This window comes from Cervus canadensis, chromosome 25 (assembly GCF_019320065.1).
Source record: "Cervus canadensis isolate Bull #8, Minnesota chromosome 25, ASM1932006v1, whole genome shotgun sequence".
Classification (NCBI taxonomy): Eukaryota; Metazoa; Chordata; class Mammalia; order Artiodactyla; family Cervidae; genus Cervus; species Cervus canadensis.
In genome coordinates, this window is record NC_057410.1 from 43877941 (window position 1) to 43905016 (window position 27076).

The following is a 27076-nucleotide window of genomic DNA, read 5'->3' on the forward strand; positions in this document are numbered from 1 at the left end:
TTTGAAAACAAAGCTCCATCCCCGGCCACTTAGAAGACAAGTGGCTCCGGGGCGAGGGCGGCTCCAGGATTTCCTGACAGCTGAGAGAGGAGGAGGAGAGGGAGGTTGCCCAACCGAATTGGGAAGAGCCTGGTGGGGGTGATTGACAGGCCGCAGGAAGGTACCCGGCACCCGACCCCGGGATGGGACCTTCGGATCGGACTCCCCACGCGAGCTCGGCAGAAAGCAGGACGACCTGTTGCTTTCTTTCCCTTCCCATTTGCCTCTTTGGAGTTTCTTTGGCCGGTTTTTTGGGTGTTTATTGTTGTTGTTTTTTGATGAGTCAAAAAACTAAAAAAAAACAAAAACAAAAATTTCAGTCAAAAGAAAGAGCAAAGTCAAGGTGAAATGAATCAAAAAAGAGGAAGCTGAGGAAACAAAAAAGAAAGTCAGGCTGTGTAAGTTACTGTCTGGTGAGCTTAACATTCATTAAACTCCTCACTGTTCGGTTTGGTTTGGGGTTTGGGGTTTTTTGGGTTTGTTTTCTTTACCCATTAGTGAAATTCAGAGTCTATCTCGTTTGCCTTATATTATGCCACATGCTGTTTGGTGTGATTGCATTTGCACTTTTAACTGTAAAGATGTGTATGCCCAAATCCGAAGTAACAAAGAATGAATGCCCCGACCCTAGGAAGATTGTAAACTTGAGAAGCTGTAAACAGATTTTTTGTGTGTGCAGGAAAAAAATAATGTGAAAATGAAGGTTAAACAGAACAGGGCTAAATATAATAAAACAAAGGCCATATCTTTAACCACCTCAGCTCTTTCCTTTCATCTAAAACACAAGCCACTAGACTTTTCCTTAACACCTGCAGCCAACTCTTCCTAAGGCCTCAGGGCCAGTGATTTCCAAAAGCAAAGGCAGTTATCACTTCAGTGCAGAGTTTGGAAGCCAAATACCCTCCTGGCCTCCCCCTCTCCTCTGCCCAGCTGTGTGATGCTGCTATCTGGTCCAAAGGATGCTCTGACCCCAGATCATCCTCTGTGGTGTCACAGTGACGTCCATCTTAGTCATTTACAAATATGTTAGCCCCTGCATTGTGTAAGTTGAGACTGACTGGGGGCGGGGATGGATATAAAGGAAGCAAGCAGATCTCTGCGGGTTCCTCCTGTGTGTCAACATCATGCTGGCACTTTCAGATATGTTAGCTCTTGCATTTCCCAACCAGTACGCAGAAGCAGTAACTGGAATCCCCATGTTTACCCCCTTGAGACAAGGTGGTGGATGCCTTGGTACACCTGTAATTCAAGGTGCACTGATCTGTCATGTCAGTGCTGCCACTTACCCCAGCATACCAAACAAATACATTTTCTGTCTGTGCCCCAACTTGGAAAAGGTGGGGAATCTGACTCCGAAGTCCATGATTTTCACACCAGGCTGATGATTAAAAAGAAGAAAGATTTTAGACTTCCGACAAAATATAACAAGGTGACTACCCACATCTATTCCTCTTCTTCATCTTCCTTTTCTTTCTAAAAAAAGAAAGGACAGTGGTGACGGTTGTGGTGGTGACTGTGATGGTGGTGGTAAAAATCTGTAAGAATGAAGAAAACAGGAGAGGATAATGGACCAAAAGAGACAATGGAAAGAAATTAAACTCATGGTGTGTGACTTAAGGGGGTAGGAGGGTGGCAGGGGGAAGCTGAAAGGAGAAAATGGATTTCCTTATCAGAAACCTGAAATGTTTCAGCATTAGGAGGCTCTGGGTTCCTCTGAAAGTTCAGGACGAAGTTAAGAACTTAAAAACAAAAGCGCTTATTAAAAGATTGTGTAAGACAAGTTAGACCCCCACACTGCTGGATTAAACTGTTTTTTCTGGACCCTGCAGTGTGCTGTCTTGGTTTAAGTATTTTTTGAAATAGATTGTGAATACCAATTTCATTTCAAGAAAAGGGAAGAGCGTAAGTGAAGGTCAGCCCGCAGGAGGAGTAGTGGAGATGCACAGCTGGAGTGAGCAGTAAAACTAGAAACTTGAGCCAGATAGGAAGCTAGAAAGTAGTGTCAAATGCAGGTCTACCTGAGGTTAGACCATTTCACCTTTAGCATCAAACATTATTTGAGGCTGATAATCTTTATCTCACAGGATTGTTACAAGATTTAAATATGTATAAACTGCATAGCACCTAGGCATTAGCAAACCAACACCCAGTCCAAAATATCAATCCCTCAAACCTCCAACTTCACTAACACCCTTAAAATTTTACAGTCAGAAATTTTTGCAAGAAATTATTTTAATTGAAGCATGCATGTACATTTTGGACTTCTTCAAAAAAGCAAAATATTATTTTTAACTAATTTGGGGGCAACGTGGTTGCAGTCTTTTCAGTTTTCACGCCCTCTAAAATTCTAGCTATTTGTAATAAGTACAATATTTATTTCATTATATGGCAATAAATGGTATGTTTAATATGCTCTTCAAGATGGCATATTAAACACCTTGAGCAAAGATTAATAGATCAAGATTATCTGAAACTTTCATATGATGAAGAGGCATGCAGGGAAAGCGTATAGAGATTCAAAAAAGTGTGAAAGACTACTCAAGAAAGAATGAGAGAAAGGAAGGAAATTGGAGTTGAAACACTTACTGCCTAAGAAAAAGATGTTGAAAATTAGGAAGGCAGAGTAGAATTAGAATTAAGAGGAAAAAGATACAGGAATCCTACAACTTTTTCCTAGGATTATAACTTCAGCCTATGATCAGTCATTCTTAGTACAGGCTAAATTTTTTTTGCAGACAGAGTTGCTATTCAGTCACTAAGTCTTGTCTGACTCTTTGGAACCCCATGGACTGTAGCATACCAGGCTTCCCTGCCCTCCACTATCTCTTGGTGTTTGTTCAAACTCGTGTCCATTGAGTCCGTGATTCTAAGGATCTCATTCTCTGCCTCCCCTGTTCCTTTTTGCCTTCACTGTTTCCCAGCATCAGGGTCATTTCCAGTGAGTCAGCTCTGCACATTAGGGGGCCAAAGTATTAGGGCTTCAGCTTCAGCATGAGTCCTTGCAATGGATATTCAGGGTTGATTTCCTTTAGGATTGTCTGGTTTAATCTTGCAGTCCAAGCAACTCTCAAGAGTCCTCCTGCGCCACAATTTAAAAGCATCAATTCTTCTGTGCTTAGCCTTCCTTATGGTTCAACTCTCATATTCATACGTGACTATTGGAAAAATCATAGTCTTGGCTATCCAGGCTTTTGTTAACAGAGAGAGTAAAAGGAATTAAAAAGTACACAGTTTAAAAATAAGTGTAGACTACCCTGATCATGTATTCTGCTGGCTACAGAATTTTCACATAAATTTGTTTAGAGTTAAATGTCTACCTTTGTGTATTGGAACTACTAAGATTTTTACTACTGACAAAAGTAAGAATGTCTCACATATCAGATTTCCTGGATATTATGAAAACTTGGCATGGAAGCATTTGCATAAATTATTTCTGCAGCAGGTACAGACTGTGCTGACATTTCAGCCTGCAGAAACACTGCAGATTAATTCTGATTTAGTAAAGAATTTCTGGAAAATATGCTGGTTTTCATAGCTCAGTAAATATTTTTAAAACTTCTGAAGTGAAATAGCTAATAGTAATGTAATTATAGACTCCTGTTTTGAAACTTTTTTCTTTTTTGCTTACATAGTTAACTGCAGTAAAGTCAAGGAGGAAAAGGCAGATGAAAGACTTGTTTTAAAACAATATTTCGGTGAATGGGAAGAACTCTACAACTTCAGTTCATCCTATCAACCAAATATAAGGTATGGGATTCATCCACCAGCTTAATTTTTATTTTTTAAAGACATCCTTATCAGTTGTGTGAGTGCTAAGTTGCTTCAGTTGTGTCCAAATCTTTACGACCCCATGGACTGTAGCTTGCCAAACTCCTGTGTCCATGGGGATTCTCTCTTCAGGCAAGAAAACCCAAGTGGGTTGCCTTGTCCTCCTCCAGGGGATCTTCCCGACCCAAACCACCGTCTCTTACGTTTCCTGCGTTGGCATGCAGGTTCTTTACCACTAGCTCCGTATTATCCATTTTAAATAACCAAAAAGGGTCTACTCTATAGCACATGGAACTCTGTTCAGTGTTATGTGGAGCAGCCTGGATGAGAGGGGTGTTTGGGGGAGAATGGATACATGTATATGTATAACTGAGTCCCTTCACTGGTCACCTCTAACCCCAACACAAAATTAAAAAATTTTAAAGTAAAACATGTTAAAATTTATTTTTAATTAGTAAAAGTTTATAAAAATAGTTGCTTTTATTTGAAAAAAACTGAAAAGGAATAACCTAGGCAAATATTTCTAATCATTTTTTTTTCAAGTTCTTGGGGGTTTTGTTTGTGTTTGTTTTTCTCTGTATAACAATTTACAGTTGAAGGGGGAAAAAATCTCATCAATGGAGCTGTGAATAAAAATGGTTAATATTTTAATCTGATCACCAAAATCCTTTAAAAATCATTTTAATTCTTCTTCAAAGATAATTCCTTAGAAAGTATTGTTTCTATTTTGTAGTCTTAAACAAAGACCACTGCTTGTTACTCAATTTTTGTATTAATAATAAAACTTTATATAAGAAAGGATCTCATTATCAGGGAACAAATGATGAAAAGGAGAAGAAATATCCTTTATAATAAAAGTTTTTGTAAAATGTAGTTGATTACCTAACATTACTTCAGGTTTGCAGTTTGTGTGTGCACATGTGTGCATGCGTGTGTGTACTTGGAAGATACGAAGTTAAACCAGAAAATGAAACAAGTCCAAAACAAGAGTTGCTCTTACATAACAAGGAAGTGGGTAATCACTTTGAGGTTTTAAAGACAACACAAGTATTTCAGATGGAGTACTGTTTTAAAGTGGAAGAAAATATGGAGACAAGAAATTACTTTTAGTAGATCATAAAAACAGATATCTCATTTATAAGCTTAAGACAGTTTTAAAGTATTTGGACATTTTTTCCAATCATCATTCTGAATGAGGAGAGTTTAGCTGATTCTTGTGATACTCTTATGCGTTACCTGTTGATTCAAATCCCTACCTTTTAAAAAAGTAAACAACTGAATATTTAGAGTTTTAGAGTGTGTTCAGAATCTCCAGTGAAGATGTTTTGTGTATAGAAAGGATTTCAGTGGACTTCTCTTTGTTACTTGATTACACTTGCTTTTTTGCTTAATCCAAATACTCCTATAACTTGGTGTGAATATAAAATTTGTCTTTTTATATCTGTATAACTATGTGGATATGTTATAGGGTTTATTTCTTTATGACATTATACTGCTTCTTTCCATTGAAACTTTTATTAGTTTAGTACAAACCAAGTCATAAGCTTTGAAAGAGTAAGATAACTATTGTTGCTATTTTTACTTTTTAATCACTTTTTGGTAGCATTGTTTTATATCTATGAACTACGAATAAGATTGCTGGGTTCTGCCAGACTATTCCAGCTACCAGAATTCTCTTCCTTTGATCTCTGCTGTGACAACACCAGGAGGCAGTACAAAGGTTTAAGCTTTTTAATAGGTGATTTTACCTGCAAAGCTAGCTATCAGTGTGTGTGTGTGGTATTGTGTGTGAAATGACTGATTTCTCCTTCCTTCTCCTTTGACATCTCTAAAGGCCATTCCTTCATCATTCCTTCAACAAGCTAATCTAGTAACTTGCTAGCCCAACTACCTCCTATCATTCAATTAATTTGCAAGTGTTTACTGAGTCCTCTCCTTCCTAATGCTCAGCAGGGTTCTAGGAGCACCAAGAATTATTTATAAATTACTAAGAGGTACTAATAGATCCATTTCTGTTCCTGAGTAGCTCATAGTATAGTCAGGAAAATAAGACAGCAAGTGTCATACACTGTTAGGTTCTTCAGAGGTAGATGAAAAAGCAATAGTGGAGGAAGGACCCCAAAATGGAATGGAAAAACCCTATGACTAAGGCAAAAGTAATCATCCTAAAACATGAATTAATTGTATCACTCCCTTGCATAAAATCTGTCAATGGCTTCCCACCACCTATAGTGAGGATTGTGAAGCTGTTAGCATTGATTTGTCATTTTCACTTGGGATCTATTATGCTCCTCTTAGAAGTCTTTGGAAACGAGTACTGTATTATTATCTGTTGCTGTTTAATAAATTATTCCCTAACTGAGCAGCTTAAAACAACAGAGGTTTATTCTCTCATGTGAGCTTCTGTGGATCAGGAATCAGGATGTGTTAGTTAGCTGGGTGGTTCTGGCTCTAATGAAGTAGTAGCCAGGCAGTCTCTTGGTCAGAACTAAGATCATCCCAATGGGCAGAAGGATCAGCTTCATGCTCACTAGCATGGCTGTTGCCAGGAAGCTTCAGTTCATGGGGCTGTTCAGAAGACATGACAACTGACTTCCCTTTGACCAAGATGAGTGACTGAGTGATGGATTGATTGAGTGATGTGCTATGTGTGGGTGTGTGTGTGAGAGAGAGAGAACAAGACAGACTCCACAATCTTTTATATAACCCACTCCCATCAGTTCAGTTCAGTTCAGTCGCTCAATCGTGTCTGACTCTTTGCAACCCCATGGACTGCAGGACGCCAGGCCTCCCTGTCCATCACCAACTCCCAGAGCCTACCCAAACTCATGTCCATTGAGTCAGTGATGCCATCCAACCATCTTATCCTCTGGCAACCCCTTCTCATTCTGCCTTCAATCTTTCCCATTATCAGGGTCTTTTCCAAGGAGTCAGTTCTTCACATCAGGTGGCCAAAGTGTTGGAGTTTCAGCTTCAGCACGCTTCTAATGAGTATTCTGGACTGATTTCCTTTAGGATGGACTGTTTGGATCTCCTTGCAGTCCAAGGGACTCTCAAGAGTCTTCTCTGACACCACAGTTCAAAAGGATCAATTCTTCAGCACTCAATAGTCCAACTCTCACATGCATACATGACCACTGGAAAAAACCATAGCTTTGACAACATGGACCTTTGTTGACAAAGTAATGTCTCTGCTTTTTAATATGCAATCTAGGTTGGTCATAACTTTTCTTCCAAGGAGCAAGCATCTTTTAATTTCATGGGTGCGGTCAACATCTACAGTGATTTTGGAGCCCCCCCCCCAAAAAAATAAAATCTCTCACTGTTTCCACTGTTTCCCCATCTATCTGCCATGAAGTGATGGGACCGGATGCCATGATCTTAGTTTTCTGAATGCTGAGTTTTAAGCCAGCTTTTTCACTCTCTCCTTTCACTTTCATCAAGAGGCTCTTTAGTTCTTCTTTGCTTTCTGCCAAGGTGATGTTATCTGCATATCTGAGGTTATTAGTACTTCTCCCAGCAATCTTGATTCCAGCTTGTGCTTCATCCAGCCCAGCGTTTCTCATGATATACTCTGTATATAAGTTAAATAAGCAGGATGACAATATACAACTATGATGTACTCCTTTATCAATTTGGAACCAGTCTGCTGTTCCACGTCCAGTTCTAACTGTTGCTTCTTGACCTGCATACAGGTTTCTCAGGAGGCAGGTAAGGTGGTCTGGTATTCCAGAGCTTTTTAAGAACTTTCCACAGTTGTGGTGATCCACATAGTCAAAGGCTTTGGCATAGTCAATAAAGCAGAAATAGATGTTTTTCTGGAACTCTCTTGCTTTTTCAATGATCCAACAGATGTTGGCAATTTGATGTCTGGTTCCTCTGACTTTTCTAAATCCAGCTTGAACATCTGGAAGTTCACAGTTCACGTATTGCTGAAGCCTGGCTTGGAGAATTTTGAACATTACTTTGCTAGCATGTCAGATGAGTGCAATTGTGTGGTAGTTTGAACATTCTTTGGCATTTCCTTTCTTTGAAATTGGAATGAAAACTGGCCTTTCGCAGTCCTGTGGCCCCTGCTGAGTTTTCCAAATTTGCTGGCATATTGAGTGCAGCACTTTCACAGCATCATCTTTCAGGATTTGAAATGGCTCAACTGGAATTCCATCACCTCCACGAGCTTTGTTCATAGTGATGCTTCCTAAGGCCCACTTGACTTCACATTCCAGGATGTCTGGCTCCAGGTGAGTGATCACACCATCGTGGTTATCTGGGTCATGGAGATCTTTTTTGTACAGTTCTTCTGTGTATTCTTGCCACCTCTTCTTAATCTCTTCTGCTTCTGTTAGGTCCATACCATTTCTGTCCTTTTTTGTGCCCATCTTTGCATGGAATGTTCCCTTGGTATCTCTCATTTTCTTGAAGAGATCTCTAGTCTTTCCCATTCTATTGTTTTTCTCTATTTCTTTGCATTGCTCACTGAGGAAGGCTTTCTTATCATTCCTTGCTATTCTTTGGAACTCTGCATTCAAATGGGAATATCTTTCCTTTTCGCCTTTGCCTTTCACTTCTCTTCTTTTCTGAGCTATTTGTAAGGCCTCTTCAGACAACCATTTTGCCTTTTTGCATTTCTTTTTCTTGGGGATGGTCTTGATAACTGCCTCCTGTACAATGTCAGGAATTGTACAGAGACTGAAGGCATTCTGTCTATCAGATCTAACCCCTTGAATCTATTTGTCACTTCCACTGTATAATCATAAGGATTTGATTTAGGTCAAACCTGAATGGTCTAATCGTTTTCCCTACTTTCTTCAATTTAAGTCTGAATTTTGCAATAAGGAGTCCATGACCTGAGTCACAGTCAGCTCCCAGTCTTGTTATTGCTGACTCTATAGAGCTTCTCCATCTTTGGCTGCAAAGAATATAATCAGTCTGATTTTGGTGTTGACCATCTGGTGATGTCCATGAGTCTTCTCTTGTGTTGTTGGAAGAGGGTGTTTGCTTTGATTAGTGCGTTCTCTTGGCAAAACCCTGTTAGCCTTTGCCCTGCTTCATTCTGTACTCCAAGGCCAAATTTGCCTATTACTCCATGTACCTCTAGACTTTCTCCTTTTGCATTCCAGTCCCCAATAATGAAAGGGACATCTTTTTGGGGTGTTAGTTCTAGAAGGTCTTATAGGTCTTCATAGAATCATTCAACTTCAGGTTCTTCAGCATTTTTGATTGGGGCATACCCTTAGATTACTGTGATATTGAATGGTTTGCCTTGGAAATGAACAGAGATCATTCTGTCATTTTTGAAATTGCATCCAAATACTGCATTTCAGACTCTTTTGTTGACTATGAGGGCTACTCCATTTCTTCTAAGGGATTCTTGCCCGCAGTAGTAGATACAATGGTAATCTGATTTAAATTCACCCATTCCAGTCCATTTTAGTTCGCTGATTCCTAAAATGTCGATATTCACTCTTGCCATCTCCTGTTTGACCACTTCCAATTTATCTTTATTCAAGGGACCTAACATTCCAGGTTTCTATGCAATATTGTTTTTTACAGCCTTGGACTTTACTTCCATCACCAGTCACATCCACAACTGGATGTAGTTTTTGCTTTGGCTACATCTGTTCATTCTTTCTGGAGTTATTTCTCCACTGTTCTCCAGTAGCATATTGGGCCCTTACCCACCTGGCAAGTTCATCTTTCAGTGTACTATTTTTTTGCCTTTTCATATTGTTCCTGAGGTTCTCAAGGAAAGAATACTGAAGTGGTTTGCCATTTCCTTCTCCAATGGACCATGTTTTATCAGAACTCTCCACCGTGACCTGTCCATCTTGGGTAGCCCTACATGGCATGGCTCATAGTTTTCATTGAGTTAGACAAGGCTGTGGTCCATGTGATCAGTTTGATTAGTTTTCTGTAATTGTGGTTTTCATTCTGTCTTCCCTCTGATGGATAAGGATTAGAGGCTTATGGAAGCTTCCTAATGGGAGAGACTAACTGAGGGGGAAACTGGGTATTGTTCTGATGGGTGGGGCCATGGTCAGTAAATCTTTAATCCAATTTTGTGTTGATGGATGGGGCTGTGTTCCCTCCCAGTTGTTTGACCTGAGGCCAAACTATGGTGGAGGTGATGGAGATAATGGTGACCTCCTTCATAAGGAGGTCAGCATGCACTGCAGACCTCAGTGCCCCCAACCCACACCTCTGCGGGAGACTCCTGGACATTCATGGGCAAGTCTGGGTCAGTCTCTTGTGGGGGTCACTGCTCCTTTCTCCTGGGTCCTGGTGAGCACAAGGTTTTGTTTGTGGCCTCCAAGAGTCTGTTTCCCCAGTCCTGTGTAAGTTCTGGCAGCTCTATGGTGGGGTTAAGGGTGACCTGCTCCAAGAGGGCTTATGCCATACCCAGGTCTGCTGCACCCAGAGCCCCTGCCCCTGCGGCAGTCCACTGCTGACCTGTACCTCCTCAGGACACACTCACAGGCAGGTCCGGCTCAGTCTCTGTGGGGTTTCCTGGTGTACACAAGGTTTCCTTTGGGCCTACCAAGTGTCTCTGATGGGTATGGGCTTTGATTAAAAACATGATTTCACCCCTCCTACCATCTTGCTGGGGCTTCTCCTTTGCCCTTTTATGTACGGCATCTTTTTTTGGTGGGATCCAAAATTCTCCTGTCGACAGTTGTTCAGCAGTGAGTTGTAATTTTGGAGTTCTCGCAGGAGAAGATGAGTGCACGTCCTTCTACTCCACCATCTTGCACTTGTACTCCCAGTCCCATCTCAGAAGGGCAATTTATCACTTCTGCTTTATGGTGGAGGTCACACAGACAAACTTTGCTACAGGGTGGAAGGAGACTATAGAAGGGTGTGACTAGGAAGAGTTTGATGACTGGGGACCATCTTGGAGGCTGGCTGCCAAAAGTAAGAGCACTTTTGGCTTTTCATAATGACTGGAGTTTACTTATTAACATGGGTAAAGACCAGGGATATTAAAATCTTGTACAGGAAAGAATTATTACCCCCTAGCAAGCTGCCAACAGTGTTGCAAATAGCTGTTCTACCCTTGTGTACACTACTTTCTCCTACGTATTCACACCTGGCTCTATTTGCACCTCGCTTCTTACAGTTCCCTATAAAATCCTAGTCCTTCAGCTTCCACAAATCTTCCTTCAGCTGCAGTGCCTTCTTCACCTTGGCAACCCTTCCAACTCCCTTTTTAGGATTTAATATATGCAAATCTCTTCATCTTGTGAATGTGTCCCCTGATGGCATTAAGCAGATGAGCCCTTGATGTTCTCTGCCCTATCCATATATTTGTTATATCATCTATTACACTGCTGTAATTATTACCTTCTCCTTCAGAAGATTGTGAGCCCCTGCAATAATGTGTGTTACAAGTTTACTCTCAGTGACCCCAGGCCTTACACAGTTACCACACATAGAAAACACCTAATACAACAAGCTAGTTAAATGAATGACCAACTTAATGGCATGTTGTCTGTGTTTTTGTATGTGAGTGTGCAAGGATGGTGCCACTTAAGTGACAATTGCAGAATGCAAAAGCTTGGGAACAGCTGATCTGCTCTGTTTCAATCCAGACTCTGCTTTCTTCTATTTGTTTCCCATTTAAGTACAAATTTGCCTTCATATCCCATAATCTATTTTTTTAATATATGTTTTCTATCTTTGTCAAAAAGATAGCTGAAAGTTATATTTTCATAGACATGTCTATGAATTTTAGGAGGCACTACCCGAGTAATATATTTATTTTTCAGAAAATGTTCATGTTAAAGAATTTAAGATCCTCTCTAAATCAAGAAAGAATAATTCTGCCTCAGCACATTTAATGATGTTTAAATGTTAAGCTCAAAGAGTTAATACAAATTCTAAATGTGCTACAGCCAATCAAATTTATTAAAATGAATCTGCAGTAATAGATCAAAAGGTTACTATTCTAAAAGAGATATTACAAGCACCAAATGGGCCAGGTTATGGGCAAGAGGAATCTGAAACTATGAAAATTGAAGCTTTCTATTCTAAAAGAGCTAATGTAATATCCAAATGCATTTACCTGAGGATTAGTTTATTAACTAAAGCATCTATGCTATTTAGGAATAATTTAATATCCTACTAGGGCTTGGAGTTTTGCTCCTGGTGCTGGATTCCAGAATTGTCCATTTTCATGAATTTCTCTTTACGAAAGATTCAGCCTGCCAGTCATAAATGTGCCCTGACAAACTTCTGCCAAATTTTCCAGATGTTGGTGACTTTCTGGACCTTCACCTGCTCAAAAATGCCTCTGATATTCAGTTTGGAGATATGACTGGTTCAACGTGTTGGGGGAGTTTGTAATTTCCTCGGTTCTGTCTCATCACAATAAAAATTTTAAGCGATGGATGGACCAGTGTTATAGTCCTCAGATGGACCAGTGTTACAGCCGCATGTTACAGCTCAGTTTTATTTAGAAAGTAAAGGAAAATACATCCTAGAGGCATGATGGCTGGCCAACCCAAAAGACACAAAGAGAAGAGAAGCCCCCAATCCTTCTAGGCTTCCTCCTTTTATACATTTGTCTCCTCCCCTCTGAGCCTGCCCTGTGGAAATTGGGCTAGCCAGGAGGGAAGTTTTACCCGAGGTCCTCAATCTGGTCCTTGGACTTTCCTTTGTTCCATTTTTGTGGGCTTTTCCCTTCTTTGTCTTTGAGCCAGCACCATTTTGGACTCCTTTTTCCTATTCTAACTATCTAACATTCCCCCCTCAAGAGATGGGAGGCCCAATTCTTTGGGAACAGGGACACCAAGGTGTCTCTGGCTACTTCCTGATGAACTGGGACAGCGAGGGACATTGGGCCTCCCCCTCTTGCTAGTCTCGGGCCTCAGAGTCCTTCTAGCAGTGTCCATCTAAGGGTGAGTGATATTTTCTATGGTTGGGTGTAGTTTTGTATATCCTTGTTGAACTGGCACTGCATGTTGTAGCTTGTTGACCTGGGCAGAGACCAAATGGGTTAAACAATTGACAATACATGGAGCAATCATGGGCAGGATCAATATCATGATGACAGGGACTATTGGGGCATTAGCCAACTCCAAATTTCCCATCGCCAGGAGGGTCCCCCAAAGAGAGATGGTAGCCACCCCAGGAACTCTCCAGCTCATTCTTTGAGGTCCTGTAGGGTCTAGAACGGAGAAGGCAATGGCAACCCACTCCAGTACTCTTGCTTGGAAAATCCCATGGACAGAGGAGCCTGCTGGGCTGCAGTCCATGGGGTCGCTAAGAGTCGGACATGACTGAGCGACTTCACTCTCACTTTTCACTTTCATGCATTGGAGAAGGAAATGGCAACCCACTCCGCTGTTCTTGCCTGGAGAATCCCAGGGATGGGGGAGCCTGGTGGGCTGCCGTCTATGGGGTCGCACAGAGTCGGCCACAACTGAAGCGACTTAGCAGCAGCAGCAGCAGCAGCAGAATCTAGAATGTTTTTCTTGAGGACTGAAACTCCAATACTCTGGCCACCTGATGCAAAGAACTGACTCATCTGAAAAGACCCTGATGCTGGGAAAGATTGAAGGCAGGAGGAGAAGGGGATGACAGGTGATGAGATGGTTGGGTGGCATCACTGACTCAATGGACATGAGTTTGAGTAAGCTCCAGGAGTTGGTGATGGACAGGGAGGCCTGGCGTCCTGCAGTCCATGGGGTTGCAAAGAGTCAGACATGACTGAGTGACTGAACTGAACTGTAGATTTTCTTTAACTTAGCTGGAAGTATTTACCCAGAAACAACATGTCTCATTCAAGATGGCTCGAGTCCCTCCTTGTTCAAGGATCAGGAGATCTATCTTCTCTCTATTTTGGAGTACAACCCCTGCCAAGCTGCATTGGCGCTTTAGTGCTATCAAGAGAAATCTTATCCCCAGAAACTTGATTTTGGGGGTGTTCATTGGAATGGCACTCATTTGTAGTTCTGAGTAGGTATTTGAGATCTCCCAGGGGCTCACAGGTGGATTGAATGTCCTCTCTTCTGTTTTCTTCCATGGTTTGACTCATGAATAGTGAATCCAGGAGTCATGTCCTGGCACCTTGACCGCTGTGGGGGTAGAAAGTATTACAGGGTAGGGGCCCTTCCATGTGGGCTGGAGTTGAGCCTTTGGGGACCCATCTTTCCAGATTTTAATTAGGATTTGAACCCATGGAGCATATAGTGGTGGCTCTTTAGAATCTTTTGAGTCCTGATTGACATCCCACAAGTGTATATCCTGTTGGAATTGCCTAGTGGTCATGGTATAAGACTAGAGGGTCTGAGCCTCTGGATCTAGGAAGAGGTCATTGACATAAGCAAAAGGTCTCCCATAGAGCATCTCATAAGGACTAAGATCAACCTGACCTTTAGGGGCAATACGGGTGTGGAGGAGAGCTTTTGGTAAAGCCTCCTTCCATCCCAGGGAGGTCTCCTGGGTTATCTTTTTTATCTCTGATTTTAAGAATTTGTTGGCTCTTTCTACTTTTCCTGAAGACTGAGGCCTTCAGGCACAGTGGAGATAATAAATAATGCCCAATCCTTTAGAGACTCCTTGGGTGACCTTAGAAGTAATTGATGTCCCATTGTCACTTTGTAATGACCTGGGCAGACCAAATCTCAGAATGATTTCATGGAGCAGTTGTTTTTTTTTTTTTTACCACCTCTTCAACCTTCTCAGTCTGAGTGGGAAAGCCTTCAATCCATCCTGTGTGCCGGGATCCAGCCTCAGCAGGATCCACGGGGCACCCTCAGGATGAACGGCGTCGGCGTCGGCGAGAGAGAGAGAAGACATGTGAGACCCGCCTTGATAGAGCCAAGTCTGTGAGGGAGAGAGAGGGAGAGAGAGGGAGAGAGAGGGAGAGAGAGAGAGAGAGAGAGAGAGAGAATGACCAGACGGCGGTGTTTGCAGGGTCTGGCAGAGTCTGGCAATGCTTATTTTTTACCATAGCTTTTATACCCTAAGTTAGTACATTTCTAAGGGGAAGATAGTTTAACATTACATCAGCTTGTCCTTCACAAAACCAGGGTGTTTTCTGCATACTTCTTTGTTTATGAGGGTCTTGTACATTATCTTCTGGCCTTGGGGCCTATTAACATTTTATGCAGGTCAGGTGAGTGTAAACCTATTTTCTGGTTCTATGGTGACCTAACTGAAAGGTAGCAGTCTCATAGGGCAACAGTACAAAGTGGAAGTATAACCTTGTTAACACAAAAATTAATCCTTCTACAGAAGGTGTCAGTTGCGTTTATCTAAGAAGTTCACCCCACACAGACTCTGCGGCTTTGGTGAGGCAGCTTCTGCCTAGCACTCCTGGCTGACAATTAGCAACCATCTCATTGTTACCACACTAGGGTGGTATTTCTCTAGGCTCTTATTTCTCTAGATCTTTAGCTATATTAACAGTGGTTTCTATAACACAACCTTAGCACATTAAAAGCAAAAACACAGCAAGCAAAACACAGCAAGCAAACGTCAACCCAATAACCACCTTTAGAATAATTTTTCTTATGTTTTCTAATAGGACTTCCTCACTCCCCGAAGGGCTCTATGTTTACTAGGGCCTTTATATGATCAGCTTCTTTATGCTGTTTTATGATTAGAGTATTATAAGCAATCATGCATATTAGTACCAAGAGCATAAATGCATTTGCCAAACAAACTAAAATACCAGCAAAGGAGTTTAAAGTAAAACACTCCTTTCACCCTGGATAATCTCATAAAATACCACCACCTGGGAAACTTACTGATTAAAGTTCTAAATTGATTCTTATTTGGGAAGAGATGGGGGAAGGCCTTCTGCCTGTGTCACAGAAATTAGGGAGTAGTCTATTGAGGCAGGCATCAGAAAGACAGATATCATCTTTAAGGTGAGCGCCGGGGGCAGCTTTTTGAAATCCCTGAAAACCTGATCCGCCTTGCCCGTCAGGTTTTCTCATGACCTTGTCATGGGTGGGATCTCGTGTGCCGGCTCCCGGCACCTGTGAATGTATCTATCATTACTAATAGGTATTTATACCCTTGAGAAACTGGCATCTGGGTGAAGTCCATCTGCCAGTCCTCTCCTGGGTAGGCCCCATGTCATTGGACAGGCTGGGCAAGCTGGCGTCTTCAAGCTCCTTGGGGATTAATTGGCAAGTGGGACAAGAGGAGACCACTTGCCTTATCGTCATTTGGAAGCCTGTTCCTCTGAAGGACCTTTCTACTAATCTTTGGAGGGCCTTTTCCCCTAAGTGAATGGTGGCATGTAAGGAGTTAACCAACTTCCACTGGAGGTTCCCAGGCAGAAAAAGGAGTCTCTCCTTTTGGAACCACCCCGTATGATCTTCTTGGAAGCCCTCACTCTTAGTTTTAAGAGTCTCACCTTCAGTATACGAAGGAATTTTCTGGCAAATTAGTCTGTGAAACTAAGGTAGCAACACCTAATAGGTCATGGTTCTGTAATGCTGCTCTCTGAGTTGCCTGATCTTGGCTGGTTCCCTGATCTTGGCTGGTTCTCTGATCTTGGCTGGTTCCCTGATCTTGTCTGGTTCCCTGATCTTGGCTGGTTCTCTGATCTTGGCTGGTTCTCTGATCTTGGTTGGAGTCTTGCTTGGTTCCCTTGTGCCACTTCTGTGCTCCCTTTTGGTGTCCTTTACAGTGGGAGACTGAAACCTCAGTGGGCAGATGTACTGCCTCCAAGAGCCTAAAGATTCAATCACCATATTTGGGGACCCTCGGTCCCCAAGTGACCTCTTTCTTTTCCAAATAGCAGCATGTGCATGTAGCACCAGAAAGGAAACTTGGAGTTAGTGTAAATGGCTACTCTTTTTCCTTTTCCCAGCTCTAAAGCTTGAGTCAGGGCTATGAGCTCAGCTAATTGGGCTGAAGTACCTGGTGGCAAAGCTTTAGCCTCTATGGTCTCAAAATTGGAGACTACTGCATATCTGAGTGTCCTTTGATCAGACATCCATAAATGGCTTCTCCCGTTCAGGAGCTGTTTAACTTTCTGGCTGGTAAAAATAGTTTGCCCCCAAGAGAGAGTTTTAAAGCATCTTCTATCAGGACTGCAATATCTGCAAGATTCTGAAGGCAGGGAAAGATCTCTTCCCAATAAGGGAGTAATAGGACACTCAGGGGCCACAAGAAACTGGTGGGAAAATATTTGTCCACCCCAGCAACAAAGAAGTGCTCAGGTGAATATTTTTGTAATTTTTTTCCTGTAGCACCCAAAATAGTACAGGTTTGGGAGGAGAAGGCTCCAGAGTAGGAGGTTAGGACAGAGTAGGTAGCCCCTGTGTCAACCAAGAAATTCTTGGACCTACCTGCCGCATGCAGTTGCACTCTTGGCTCCAGTCCTGTGATAGTTATCTGTGCCAGGCAGGTTGGCTGGAGTGGGTTGTTTCAGCTAAGGTCTTGTTGAACCATTGCGAGGGAAGTCTTGGCGCTTGACCTTGAGGCTCTTGGGTCCTGAGGGCACATGCCAACTGATGGCATTTGTAGCAAGCCATTTTAGGAGTCTTGTTTCAGTTTGGACACTCTTTGGTCCATTGTCCTGCCTGTCTACAGATTAGGCATTTGCCTCATGCCTTGTCCTTCAAGGACTCAGGGTTTGCCATAGGGCTTCCCTGGAGGGCAGCCAGTGTCTGGGCATGCCTTGTCTCTTTCCTTTTCTCCCTTTCCTGGGCCTTGGCCTTCCTCTCCTGTTCTCTGTTATAGAAGGTGACTGTCTGGACCATCTCATCTGAAGAGGAAGCAGGGTCCTGCTCTGCTGTAGCTGTTGTAACTTTATCCTGATGTCTGATGCACATTGGGACAGGAATTTGTCCTTTAAAATCACCTGTCCCTCATAAGAGTCCAAGTCCAGATTGGTAAACTTTTGGAGGGCCTCTTTTAGCCTTTCCAGAAAGGCAATGGGGTTCTCATTGGGCTCCTGAGTTATTGCTGAGACCCGGGCATAGCTGATTACTTTTTGCTGGGCTGCTTTCAGTCCTACCTTTACCCAGATCAGAAAATGATCCCTTTCCCAGATGTGCTCAGGGTCATTATGATTCCAATTAGCATCTCAGGAGGGGACCACAGTTTCCCCTACTGGGTATTTATCGCTTGACATGTGAAGCCCCATAGCATACCTTTGGGCTTCCTTTAAGATCCTAGCATGTTCAGTGTCAGATAAAGTTTGAGTAAATATGACCATGATGTCCTTCCACATCAAGTCAAATGCCAAGGTAATGTGTTGGAATGTATCTATATATTTGCCCAGGCCATCTGTATAGCTGCCCAGGTCTTATTTGATCTGTCTTAGTTCTAAGAGGGAGAAGGGCTTATGGACCCAGGTTGGTCTGATTTCTGCTCCAGTTTCGACTAAGGGACATACTCGAGTTGGCTTTTGTGGAGGGGGTGCTCCTGGATATGGGAGCACATTTGGATACAAGGAAGGAGCATCAGATAACTTTGGGCCACAAGTTCCTTCTCTTGGTTGTCTGTACCTAACACCGTTTGCCTAGTAGGCTCACTTTTAGGGCATACAACAATCCCATAGTTAAGACAGAGTTCCTTCATGTCTCTTAGTTGGAAGAAAATTTGGACATAGGGAATCTCTGTGGATTTCCCTTGTCTTTTGCAGAATAAGTCTAGCTATAGGATGGTTTTGTAATTTAAGCTCCAATCCTCAGGTCGGTGTTCCTTGTCCCCCAGAGGATACCGTGGCCAAGCAGTAGCACAAAAGAATTTTAAGGAACTTCTCCTTAGAGATAGAGGATCAAACAGCTTCCTACATTAATAAGGATGCATCCCAAGGGCATCTGTCAGGAAGTGGATTGGTATTTCCCCTCTGAAAGACAGTGATGACAGGGAAGAAAAGAAAAAAGAAGAAACTAATAGGCCTCCTTCAATTTCCATGGGTGGACTTCCTTGGGGGTGAGTCTTTTTGAAGCTTATCCTACCCAGTACTATTGCAATCTGGGAGCCAGGCGTCCCCAGGTCAGGGTGCAGATCCCTAAGCAGGCTGAGGTGTGACAGCCTCCTGGAGATAGAATCCCTGGGCAGGTCGAGGCATTGGGTCCCTGGGCCGGTTGAGGCATGTCGACCTCCTGGGACCCCTGGACTGGCAGATCCCTGAGCATGTTGAGGCATGACAACCTTTTGAGGACCAGATCCCTAGGCAGGTTGAGGCAGGTCGACCTCCTGTGGTCCCCAGGCTGAAGTTGGGCATCCCCAAAGTCTCCAATCTGACTAGTACTGGGTAGGATTAAGGGGTTGTAATCTTAATTTATTGCTGGCTTGTCCACAATAGATAAGAATAGATACCATGATGTAAAGCAACCCAAGCCTGTCCCTGAGACTGGAACCTAGAGAAATAGCCATATGCCTTATCCTCTTATTGCTCTGAGGGAATGTAAGTCACTGATTCCCTCCCCTCATCCTCTATAAGAGCAGGTTAGGGTACCTCCAATGGTAAACAATTTCATGTCATAGACCCACTCTAGGTAATAACAGAAGCAATGACAAAGGAATGGGTTATCTGGTTCTGTTAGGGGCATTAAGAGTATTTTAATAATAATAAGCGGGGTGGAGTGATGTTGCCTACAAGTGGGCAGAGTCCTGGTTGTAGGAGTTAGTGACTTAAGAACAAATTGATAAGAGGCAACAGACCAGATGTTCCATAAAAGTGGAATGGAGATTTGATCCAGGGGTATGTTTGTAACTTTTAGGAGAAGGGTGGTAAGTGGGCCCAAACGGCCTTGCAGGGATAACTCCCAAAGTGGCAAACATTATCCCTGGAAGCCCAATTGCCCTTGAAGGTGTCAGGCGAGTGTATGCTCCTCGGTTCTGTCTCGTCACAACAAAGATTTGGAGTGACGGACATTAAAGCCCTCGGTGTGTCACAGCTGTCGGGGCTTGGACAGGCCGTGTTATAGCTCTTAGACAAATCAGTGTTACCGCTCTATTTTATTTAGAAAATACCAGGAAAATCCATCCTCAAGGCATGAGGGCATGCCGACCCAAAGACGTGAAGAGAAGAGGGTGGGAGGGCATGCCAGAGTGCGGGGGAGAGAGAGGGAGCGAGCTCACGCTTTGGCTCCTCCTTTGACATGTTTTTTCCTCCCCCCAGCCTGCCCTATGTAAATTGGGGTAGCCAGGAGGGCTGTTTGTTCTACCTGAGGTCTTACTCCAGTCCTCGACCTTCCTTTGTTCAATTTTCGCGGGCTTTTCCCTTCCTTGTCTTTTAGCCACTGCCCTTCTGGACTCCTGTTTCCTATTCTAACAACCTAACAAAGGGATGCCAACAGATGGACTTCTAGCAGGCATTGTGTGCCTGTCACCCACCCTAGCAGGTTCACTGAGAGATGCTGTTGTTGCACATGTTATAGGAAACATGGAAGACGAAGGCCTGAATATCTAGAAAGACTGGATATTATACAACATTTCCCTCCCAAGAGCCAGCTATTTTCTGGTTGTTCCTCCAGAAGATTGTAGAGGCAACACTGTGGGCCCAGACAGGGCTCAGGAAAAGAGCAAGAAACAGGAGGGAAGGGAGCAGGGCACAACATTTGAAAGAATGACAGAGCCCAAGGGTATAAGATAAATGGATTAAAAATCAAATGGGTCCAAGATGACAAGTCAAATTCAACTAAACCTTGATCCTCAATCTGCAAGCTAAATGACACACCCAGAGGCACCAGGACAGTTCCAAGGAGTGGGTGGTTCCCTAATTGTTGGAATGATCCTCCCACTCATAAGCATATGACATCACCAGCTTGGAAATCACACCACATTCCCTGACTGAAGCACTCTCCTCCTGCAATGGCCCACACCCTGTGGAGTGTGTTTCTCTCTGAATCCAAACACATCCACCTCTTACCTATGCTGTGTCTCTCACTGAATTTTTGCAATGCGGTATCAGAACCTGAGCTTCATTAGGTCCTGAGGCCAGGCACTGTGGGTTTTGATTGGGCTCAAGCCGCGGGAGAGAGGAGCTGAGGATAGGAGGAAAAAGCAGTGGGAAAAACGTGCCAAGGAATCCCCTTCATAACCTGCCAGAAAATCTGCTATATACCTGACCTGTGCTCACAGTTTTCATTGGCTTGATCCTTGGCCTAAAGAAAAGCAAGGACAGAAGGGCGCCTACCCACTTGGGCAACAGCTACTGGGGCCCAGCAGATAGTGGAGCCTTTGGGACACCCTGAGGAGTACCCCTGCCAGAGTTCCTCAGTTGCACCCACTGCTGCTTGCCTGTTCATGGGGTGGGGGTGGGGGTTGAGGAAAAAAGAGACACGAGGTTGTAGAGAAATTAAGATTTTGTTAGCCATATGTCCTTCCAGCCATCGGAGCAAGGACCTCCTACCTTAACCAGAGGTCTTCTGGAATCTGAGACTGAGCCGCGTGAGCTTTCTGCCCAGTTTGCTTTGCTGTCCGGTTTCCGGCACTCTGGGCTTCTTGTCACTTCCCCTGCACTGGGTTTTCTTTGCGCTCTGATTTCACTGTGGGAGCTTTCACCGCGTTGGGCTTCCACTGTGCTTGGCCTCCGCCTCACGGGGTCCAGGCTGAGGTTGTTTCAGCCGGGTTAAATCCGAGTCACAGCACCATAGATGTCAGGGGAGTTTGTAAATTCCTCAGTTCTGTCTTGTCACAGCAAAAATTTGAAGTGATGGACGGACAAGTGTTACAGCCCCATATTACAGCTCAGTTTTATTTAGAAAGTAAAGGAAAATACATCCTAGAGGTGTGATGGCAGGTCAAGCCAAAAGACACAAAGAGAAGAGAAGCCCCCAATCCTTCTAGGCTTCCTCCTTTTATACATTTGTCTCCTCCCCTCTGAGCCTGCCCTATGGAAATTGGGCTAGCCAGGAGGGCTGTTTGTTTTACCTGAGGTCCTCAATCTGGTCCTCAGACATCCTTTGTTCTACTTTTGTAGGCTTTTCCCTTCTTTGTCTTTTAGTCAGAACCATTTTGGACTCCTTTTTCCTATTCTAACTACTTAACTCATTTATTCAGGTAGTCTTGAAAGGGTAACAGACAGGAAGGCCAGGGGTCTCCAAACAGAGGAAATAGGCTGCGAGTGTCAGACATTTTTTATCTCTCTCTTAAGTGGCAGGAGGAAACAAACAAATGTTAGATTTTCCCCCCTTCTCTATAAAAATTTAAAAAGAGGTTTTGCTTAAAATTCTGTGTTGCCAGGATGACACCTGACTCCACCTGAACTTAACTTTTCTCAAACCTTAAGCTACCCAATGAGTTTTTCTTATGGAAATGTTTTTCTTAAGCCTTATTAATGAACTATGTATTTTCCCTAGACTGTGTCTTTCTTCAAGTTCTTTCCACTGAAGACTCAGAACTGATAAGGGCTCAACAAACCAGTATGTTTTACTCCTACATTGTTCTCCTAACCTATGTTAATGAAACTATATATTTACCTGGAAACCTGCCTCTCTTCAAGATTCATGCCAATCATTTCATTGCCCGGGATAACTCACCTGGTGCCAATGTTATCTCAAAATGCACGTTGTGGGTGAGGGGCCTGGTGGCACTCTGAGTTTTGAGACATCTCCTTTCTATAATTAACAGCTTGCTAGTAGCTCTATAACATCCAGCTAAAGACTAGCAGGGGGGCACTCTTTCTGATGTCTATGTCAGAAGCTTTCTCTATCTCTTTTATACTTTAATAAAACTCTATTACACAAAAGTTCTGAGAGATCAAGCCTTGTCACTGGCCCTGGATTGAGTTCTTCTCCTCCAGAGGCCAAGAATCCCAGGGTCTTTCATGGTTCAGCAATAACCTTTCAGTCCTTTTAGCAGAGAGCTATTGAATATCAATTTATGTCCGGTGTATATGGAAAACAGAAACTTTTTGTTAGATCTCATGGTATTTACATTCTAGTGATCAGATATAGAAAATAATAACATAGCATGTACTATAACACAATACATAAATATTATTTGAGATAATGATGTGGGCTGTGATTTTTAAAAATCCTCTGGATCATCAAAAAGCAAGAGAGTTCCAGAAAAACATCTATTTCTGCTTCATTTACTATGTCAAAGCCATTGACTGTGTGAATCACAATAAACTGTGGAAAATTCTTAAAGAGATGGAAATACCAGACCACCTGACCTGCCTCTTGAGAAACCTGTATGTGGGTAAGGAAGCAACAGTTAAAACTGGACATGGAACAACAGACTGGCTCCAAATAGGAAAAGGAGTACATCAAGGCTGTATATTGTCACCCTGCTTATTTAAGTTATATGCAGAGTACATCATGAGAAACGCTGGGCTAGATGAAGCACAAGCTGGAATCAAGATTGCCGGGAGAAATATCAATAACCTCAGATATGCAGATGACACCTCCCTTACGGCAGAGAGTGAAGAGGAACTAAAGAGCTTCTTGATGAAAGTGAAAGAGGAGAGTGGGAAAAGTTGGCTTAAAGCTCAACATTCAGAAAACTAAGATCATGGCATCTGGTCCCATCACTTCATGACAAATAAATAGGGAAACAGTGGCTGACTTTATTTTTGGGGGCTCCAAAATCACTGCAGATGGTGATTGCAGCCATGAAATCAAAAGACGCTTACTCCTTGGAAGGAAAGTTATGACCAACCTAGACAGCATATTAAAAAGCAGAGATGTTACTTTGTTAACAAAGTAACAAATCTAGCCAAGGCTATGGTTTTTCCAGTAGTCATGTATGGATGTGAGAGTTGGACTATAAAGAAAGCTGAGCACCGAAGAATTGATGCTTTTGAACTGTGGTGTTGGAGAAGACTCTTGAGAGTCCCTTGGATTGCAAGGAGATCCAACCAGTCCATCCTAAAGGAGATCAGTCCTGGGTGTTCATTGGAGGGACTGATGTTGAAGCTGAAACTCCAATACTTTGGCCACCTGATGTGAAGAGCTGACTCATTGGAAAAGACCCTGATGCTGGGAGGGATTGGGGGCCAGAGGAAAAGGGAACAACAGAGGATGAGATGGTTGGATGGCATCACCAACTCAAAGGACATGGGTTTGGGTTGTCTCCGGGAATTGGTGATGGACAGGGAGGCCTAGTGTGCTGTGGTTCATGGGGTTGCAAAGAGTCAGACACGACTGAGAGACTGAACTGAACTGAAAGGGCAAGTGAGTGAATTCCCTTAGGATGTGATATTTAAATGAAGACCTGATCTATAGGGAGGAATTGCCAATATGAGTATCTGGGGGAAGACAGAAGAAAAGAAAGAACACCTGCAGGGTCTCCATGGATGGAACAAGCCTGATGAATATGGGAGTTTGAAAGTTAACAAATGATGTTGGAGCATGTTGAAAGATGGAGAGATGCTGTTTAGAGACAGGAGGAGCTAGATCATAAAGGACCTTATAGAATACAGAAAGGATTTTAGATTTTACTCTAAATGTGGTTGAGAGCTGCTGGATGGATTATAAAAATAAAAGTGTGTCTGATTTATGCTTATAAAGTTTTGGGGTTTGGAGCCTCCTTATTCTGGTCCTTGGGGCTTCCCAGGAGGCTCAGTGGTGAAGAATCCACCTGCCAATGCAGGAGACATGGGTTTAATTCCTGGTTCAGGAAGATCCTGAGAAGGCAACCACTACAGTATTCTTGCCTGGAAAATCCCATGGACCGAGAAGCCTTTCAGGCTACAGTCCATGGGGTCGTGAACAGATGGACATTACTGAGCACACACACAAATTCTGGTCCTTACGTCTATAACAAAAGGCCTTCAAAGAGGTGGCTTGGGGTTTGCTAGTGGCACACTGTCTCTTTATCTATGATGTTTTTATTTCATAAAATTTTAATACTGAGTCCCACCCTGACTCAAGTTTAGGAAGCCCTTTCTCCTAGACTGTATTCCAGTTTTACCTTTGTATAGACAGGCACTTAATTCTTCAATCATTCTCAGCCTTTGCTGATTCTCTTGTCTTGTCCATATTAGAGAGCTATAAAGAAATTTTATTCTCCTCACTTGCAAAAACAAATTAAAAAACCTAAACAAACAAACCCCAAAATGTTCAACATCTCAAACTCCATTCTAGACTTCCTAAGACTCAAGAAAAGTTGAGTGCATTAGCACCCCCTCCCAAAGTATATAATATTAACAGTGCTAAATAATGCCAAATGCCCCCTACCCTTATTCATTCACTGTCATAACTGACAATCATTTTCCAAATTGGAGTACACTTAATGGCTATTCTAGGCCCAGAACATCCAGCCTGCTTAACGAAAGTCTTAGCCTACTAACCTAGACAAAAGATCAGTGATTTTAAAGATATTCCTCACCCCTTTCCTCAGACACATTTTCCTCAACATTATCAAGACATGCTTTTTGCATATATGTTCTCTGTGATGAGAAAACATTGAAAACAAATAGAAATCACTTTATATAAATAAGTACAGAAGAGGCAGAAACTCAGTTAAGTAGATGCCTCCTTTATAATTTATAATTTAAGAGATCAGATGCACTCAGAACTGAACTAAACCTTTATTTTGTCTTTGAACAATACTGTTTTGAATGACATTTAGACCACAGTCAATATTTGAGTTAAAAGTTTAACTCAAAAAACACAATTTTCTTAAACATACACATTTATTCTTTTCAGGATTAAGTAAGCAATAATAGAAAAGTGACTAACTTCTGCTCTTTATTCTTTGTCACTCACTTCATGTGCAATGCCCATTGAGTCAAATAATGCTGCGTGTAGTAGCACTCTATAAGGCTCTATAGAAGTAAAACAAATTTGAGCCTCCACACTGTAAATGCATTTGTGATAATTAGAAAGACCAAAGTATTGTAATAAAGTTGTAATTAACATATGTGACAAAATTCTTAAATTTCTATGAAAGTCAAAATACCTATGTAGAGCAGAATAAAGATGGTTACTGTAAAAACTAAATTACAACAGAAAAAGAGACACAGATGTACAGAATAGACTTTTGGACTCTGTGGGAGAAGGAAAGGGTGGGATGTTTCGAGAGAATAGCATTGAAACATGCATATTATCTAGGGTGAAACAGATCACCAGCCCAGGTTGGAGGCATGAGACAAGTGCTCGGGCCTGGTGCACTGGGAAGACCCAGAGGGATCGGGTAGAGAGGGAGGTGGGAGGGGGGATCGGGATGGGGAACACATGTAAATCCACGGCTGATTCATGTCAATGTATGACAAAAACCACTACAACATTGTAAAGTAATTAGCCTCCAACTAATAAAAATAAATGGAAAAAAATAATAAAAATAAAAAACAAACAAACAAAAAAACTAAATTAAATCTATCCTAGGGATTTTAGTTATGTTGTATATAACTGAATGGTAACCAAACATTTTTGTGATTGTTATTATAACCCCAAAGTTGACTTGTTTCTCCACAAATATTATTAGAAAGCAACATTTAAGTGACTTATTGCAGTACACTTTTAAATCAATTCAAAATAAATAATCCTGTGAATATTTAACTGAACTTGCTGCAGTTTTACTTTTGGCAATTTGATCAAGATTTTTTGTGCAAGATCTAGATCTAAGAGATTTGGGATTTGCAGCCAGTATTCTTGCTCTGTCTCACAAAAATATACTTAATCAGTTCAGGTTAGAAAGATAACAAGCAGAAAAGCTTGCCAAGGAAAGAATGCAACCCACTTCAGATTTCTCTTTGGAAATGGAGCATAGGTTAAAAAGCATTTAAAAATAACAATAAAAAAATAACAATAATACCATTGATATGCAGTCAAAACAGATTTATTAAGAGCAAAATAGCTTAACTCTTTTAACTCTAAACTTAGTTGTAACCTGTCCTCTTTTTAAGGAATAGAACCAAGAAGCTTAATAGGTAGCACTAGTGGTGAAGAATCTGCCTGCCAATGCAGGAGACACAAGGGATGCGGGTTTGATCCCTGGGTTTGGAAGATCCCCTGGAGAAGGGAATGACTACCCACTCCAGTATTCTTGCCTGGAAAATTCCATGGACAGAGGAGCCTGGCAGGCTGGAGTCCGTGGTGTCACAGAGTTGGACACAGCTAAGCAACTGAGCACAAAGCACGTGTAACAGGAAGAACAAGGGGAATTGTTATAGCAGAGAGGATAGAAGTTCAGTTTCTTGTAAGACAGTCCTTGCCTTCAGTCCTTACTCTGTTGCTTACTAGCTCTTTGATCTGGAACAAGTCTCTTATTCTAATAAGAATCCACCTGCAATGTGGGAGACCTGGGTTCAATCCCTGGGTTGAGAAGATCCCCTGGAGAATGGAACGGCTACCCATTCCAGTATTCTGGCCTGGAGAGACTTGGACAAGACTGAGTGACT

At 42.4% G+C, this 27076-nt stretch overlaps 1 long non-coding RNA gene across 2 annotated transcripts in view; it reads left to right on the forward strand.

The window, feature by feature from the left end:
* LOC122427093 overlaps positions 1-27076 on the forward strand; it is a 39690-nt gene that overhangs the window by 1150 nt on the left and 11464 nt on the right. Inside the window, exons 1-2 of one of the 2 annotated variants that reach the window (XR_006265353.1) lie at positions 57-437; positions 3672-3786. This is a non-coding gene — a long non-coding RNA (uncharacterized LOC122427093). Of the gene's footprint in view, positions 1-56; positions 438-3671; positions 3787-27076 lie in introns of those variants that run through there. The other variant, XR_006265354.1, reaches the window with a different exon arrangement.